Raw genomic sequence first — 6,000 nt, forward strand, 5'->3', positions numbered from 1 at the left:
TCTACAAATTTTCACTTTGATTAAATCGAAATTACTTTACAAATTTTACGAAACCCAAGTTTTACTATGGGCATCATTTCGTCACCTTCTCTTAAAATTACTTTCACTAATTATAAAAAACACTTTCGCATTTTTATCAATTTACCTTTGTCTTATCAAATTAAACATACTTTTAATCAACTCTTTTTCGTATTGGTCAAATTATTTCACGTAAATAGTACGTGATGTACATAACTCAAGTCTTACTAATAGCTCTGCTTCGTTTATATTGTTATATCGAATGTCACAACTTTTCAAAAATAACTTTGGCTCATTATTAAAACTTTCGTATTTCTCTCCAATGCATTTGGATCACCTTTATTCTCATTCTCTGTGTAAGAACGAGACTTACCTCTTTACATACGTCATCTCTTCCTTGCTATACTAATCATTAAGAAGTTTCTACTTCCAGTATTTCATGGATAAACTACAATGCACTCGTAAACATCAATTCTACGATCTTTCAAACAAAGAAGCAGAGGTTCCTTCATCCTATAAACAATGATTAACATTTATTCGAATCCGCATTTAAACTCGTAAGTAAATAATAGACAGACTAGCCATTTGTGCGAAAACACTTTTCTTACTCTGGAGGAGTTACCTTAAACATTTATGAAGATACTCTACACATTTCTTCCTTCTTGGATTGCAACTAGATGTTATTCTAGTCAAGTCTAGATCTATGATTCGACATGAAGCTGAAATCATAAATCTTGAAGCTACATTCTGAAATTATAGTATCCTGAGGTCAATGGATCCTCAACTAATGTCTCATTTATCTATTAGACATCTCTTGAAAACTAAAGGTATCATGGTTACTTTTGGTAACTTGAAGATGGTACTATCCCTAACAAGCACCAGCCATACATCAAACTACGTAACTGAAATCTTTACGTACTCTACTCTATTTTATCTGCCCTACTATTGCGGCATAAACACTCAAAATCATAATGAGCTCAACGATACATTTCATGCTGATATAGCATCATCTTTCCTTTTAAAGGAAAACTAGTCAAACAACACTCTTGTTATTCCTTGGAAAATCTCCGCACCTAATGCACTTTGTAAACGACCTAATAAGGTTAAGGATCATGAGATCAAACGTGTAAACAAAACAATATACTTATTGTTAACACTCATTGGAATTCACGAAAGGGCCCTGATTGTACTAGGGAACGTGAAAATCAAACTCTATTAAAATCCGTTGGGATTCGCGTAGCAGCCCCTAACATACATGGGAATGCGAAGACCAAACGATACGGAAATACCTCTATCTCTTCTCAACTACTGATGCAAACGAGAGCTTTACCTAAAACTTCGGGACGAAGTTTCTAATAACGGGGAGGTACTATAACGACCCTCATTTTTCCATTCTATATTTTTCCAATATTAAATGCCCAAACAATATAATTAAAACTTAATGATTAAACTTTAATCAACAATTGTTAAGTATTAAGAGTTAGAAAACATATTAATTAATTTTGTGCAATAATTGACAAGTTAATAAAAGATGAAAATAATAAACTGTTAGTCGACACTCATTGCTAATTAAAATTTATGCATTTATGTAATATTATAACTAATAACCTATAAGTAATAAATAAAAATTGACATTGATATAAATAATAAAACAATTGGGAACTAAATATATACAAGTCATGAATTAGTAAAAAGAAAATAATACTTATCATGTAGTAAATGTAAAAAATAATAATAGTAATAATAATGAGACTAAAGAATCTTAAACAATTACATCCTTATGTTGACTAAAAATAAAGTATAAACTAGTACATCCTTATGTTGACTAATTATAAACTAGTACCACCTTTTGTTGACTAAAAATTATAAAACAAAATAAAATTATTAATTAGAACATCCTTATGTTGACTAACACTCTAATACTTGCACTATATAAACACTCCTAGACTCCTAGTTTCTCATTCACAAATCACACCAAAATCCTCTCTCAAAAACAATCTCTCCCTCTCCCTCTCTTATGATATTCGGATCTTCAAGCTTGTTCTTCGTGTTCTTCAAGAATCTTCAAGGAGTTCTTCAAGATTTTCAAGGCTTTGATCTTCCATCTTCATCGTGTTCATCTTTTCTTTGTTAATTATCTTGAATCTTCAAAGGTATAACATAAACCCTAAACTATTTACATAAACTTTAATCTTTGTTAATTCATATTCATATTATAAACTTGTTATTCATAAGTATATACATAAACACACCTAGATTTATATATACATATATACATGTAAAAAAAATATTTATATATATATACACATATATATACAAATTATATATACATATACATATTAAAACCTTAAACCCTAATACTACTTATACTAGTACTTAACATGTATACACTATTACTATTACTAGCACCTATAACCTACTACTTATATTGTAGCACAAAAATATTTTGGGATATGTATTAGAGATGTATAGATCTTCGAACTTTCTTGACGAATGGTTTCTATGAGATTCTAGGCAGAGGGTTTGGATTTCCGATTTAAAGGGTCCTATGGCTCAAGCCCCTAGATCTAAATTAGCCATTCAAAGGGAAAGGGGTGATTGGAAGCTTATCTAATACGGCAAGTATCCTAAAATGGAAAACACTCATAAAAGTAGAAACTCTCTAGTCATAGAAACTTAGTAAAATAAGAAACTTTCTAAAAATAGAAACTTTATAAAAATAGTAACTTACTAGGAATAGAAACTTAGTAAAACAAACTATACTTAAACACATACTTAAACTTAAACATGGACAAAACACTTAACTACTCTTAAATGTCAATAGGTTGATTTTCCTGCTCACTCGTTCAACTCTTTATTCCGAGGAATAACTCTCTCTCTACTTACTAAGGTGAATTTCATAGCCCCACTTTTTACTATTTCATTACTGTTTTGAAACTATGGGGTGAGACACATGCTTGCTTTTAAATTTTTAACATGCAATATTTTAATAACTGTTTTACAATATTTATCTACGTGAATTTCATAGCCCCACTTTTTACTATTTCATTACTGTTTTGAAACTATGGGGTGAGACACATGCTTGCTTTTAAATTTTTAACATGCAATATTTTAATAACTGTTTTACAATATTTATCTACGTGAATTTCATAGCCCCACTTTTTACTATTTCATTACTGTTTTGAAACTATGGGGTGAGACACATGCTTGCTTTTAAATTTTTAACATGCAATATTTTAATAACTGTTTTACAATATTTATCTACGTGAATTTCATAGCCCCACTTTTTACTATTTCATTACTGTTTTGAAACTATGGGGTGAGACACATGCTTGCTTTTAAATTTTTAACATGCAATATTTTAATAACAGTTTTACAATATTTATATACGTGAATTCATAGCCCCACTTTTTACTGTTTCATAACTGTTTTATAACTTTTGGGGTGAGAATACATGCACAACTTTTATAACTGTTTTACACGTATTAACTATTAAACTGTGATATGTTGGACTATGACCAGCAAGCCCCCAACCGATAAGTATAAACGATAACTTGTTACGGGGTAAACTTGAAAGTCTAGTCTAAATATCAGTACTTACACGTATCTACTATTAAACTGTGATATGTTCGGCTATGACCAGCAAGCCCCCAACCGACAAGTATAAACGATAACTTGACAAGGGGTAAACTTGAAAGTCTAGTCTAAATATCAGTACCAACTGTTAAAACTATGCTATACCCGGCTATGTCCGACTAAGTCCCTACAGTGATATTTTTAAGTGCTGCGGCATGCTTATTTATTGGGGGTAGGCCTATCGGGAGTAACGTCCCCGATACATTTGACTCAGTCTTTGTATTACTTGATAATGAAATTTAAACCGACAAGGACAGACACAACTTGTCATGGGGCAAACTTGAACGTTTAGTCTAAATATCACGCACTGGCATAACTTTTGGATCTGCGAGATCTACTTTTTGATCCTGCGGGAGATCAACTTTACAACTAAATCTTGTGGTCTAAAAACAACGATAACTACTTTTGTTAAACCTATGAACTTCACTCAACCTTTTTGGTTGACACTTTAGCATGTTTTGTCTCAGGTGCTGTTTGATTCAAGGTTTCTTATCTACTACTTATGTGATGCTACTTGGACTTAGGATCAAGAGATATCGCATTTATTACTTCTGCATATGAACAATTACTTTATCGTTATTTCCATTATTGTAACGACATTTCATTTTCCGCTGCGTACTCAATAAAGTTAAATTTTCTCATTTAGTATTGTTCTCGTATTATAATATGTTGGTTTATTTGATATTAGTAACGTTTCTTCCAGACCCTATTGGGAGGACGTTACAATATATACGCTAGAATATATGTAATGTTTTTGTTTTTTTTTGTTTTTTTTTTTTTTTTGAAAGGCAACCATATCATTAAACACAAAAATTACAAAGGAGGATCCAAAAGGCATGGATCAACAGAGATCTCATCCTACACTATACATATGCCAAGCAAGAAACTAAAACACGAAATTGACAAGCATTGAAACACACTAACAATACAGACTTGATCTAAACAATATTGAGATAGACATTCGGATTCGAGAGCCAAGTTTGCCAATCCAACTTCTTGTTCTTTATCCTATTTGAGATCCAATCAAATGTTATAGTTTATATTTCGTTGAGAGCCACCGGAGTACTCCAAGATTTGTTGCGGAATACAATGTTGTTACGGTTTTTCCAAATGAAATACGCCCCAATCCATTTAATTGCTACCCAAATAGATTTGCCCAAAACCGACATAGAAGTTGCTGAATTATCCCTTCCGAGTAAGTCAGTAACATTTTGGTTGTCGTCCACCACCACGTTCCACCACTTGAATATACGAACCCAAATCTCTTTCGCGCTTTTACATGAGATAAGAACATGATCCACCGACTCTAAGTCTTCATCACATACCGGACAACGAGAGCTATGAAGATCGATACCCCGCTTATCTAACTCCACTCTTACGGGCAATCGCTTCTTTAAAGTACGCCAAACGAAAATTTCAACTTTTTTCGGTACTAAATAGTTTCGGATTGTACCTTGGACCGAAGAGTGATCATTTAAAATTGTATCATCGATTGCGTGAGAAAGCAGGTTGACCTTAAATAGCCCGTTTGTAGCTAGAGTCCATTTAATCGAGTCTGGAATATGGCAGTTGATCGACACCGATGAAATTAGACCCTTTAGATATGTGAATTCTTGTAATGCTCTGCCAGGAATGTCCCGCCTCCAGTACCAGTTTTCTGACGACCCGAACCCGCCATCACCCAATCTGTCTTTGACTGACGCATCAGGGAATAGTTCTAACCTATATAATCTTGGAAAGGGATTACATAGCTTGTCACTACCCACCCAATGCTCGTTCTAAAAAAGCGTAGAACCACCGTTGCCTAAAGTCTTAGCGAAAGAATTTATGAAAGGAACATGCAAGTCTTCAATATCCTTTCCTGCATTGATAATATTAAACCAAACCCCACAAGATTGAGGTGACAAGTTATCCATAAGTAACCCACCGCAAACGCCATGGATACTTCGAATGACTTTGACCCAAAGAGCATCGGTTTCGGTTTTAAACCTCCACCACCATTTTCCTAATAAAGAAAGATTTTTGCTTTTAAGAGACCCAACGTTTAACCCCCCTTTCCCGTAAGAATTTAGAATTTGTTCCCATTTGACCCACGACATTTTTGACCCCGACCCCTCCCCACCCCAAAAGAAAGACCATCTTACACTCTCGAGTAGTTTTAAAACGCATGGCGGAGCACGATAGATCAAGAAATAGTACAATGGCAAACTCGATAGAACCGATTTAATCAACACTAGTCTTCCACCAAAAGACATCGCACACATTTTCCACCCCGAAAGTCTCACTTTGAATTTATCTATAACCGACTTCCAATCTTTTAACTTATTCATTTTCGCACCAATTGGA

The sequence above is a fragment of the Rutidosis leptorrhynchoides genome, chromosome 4 (genome assembly GCF_046630445.1).
Source record: "Rutidosis leptorrhynchoides isolate AG116_Rl617_1_P2 chromosome 4, CSIRO_AGI_Rlap_v1, whole genome shotgun sequence".
In the NCBI taxonomy this organism is placed as follows: domain Eukaryota; kingdom Viridiplantae; phylum Streptophyta; class Magnoliopsida; order Asterales; family Asteraceae; genus Rutidosis; species Rutidosis leptorrhynchoides.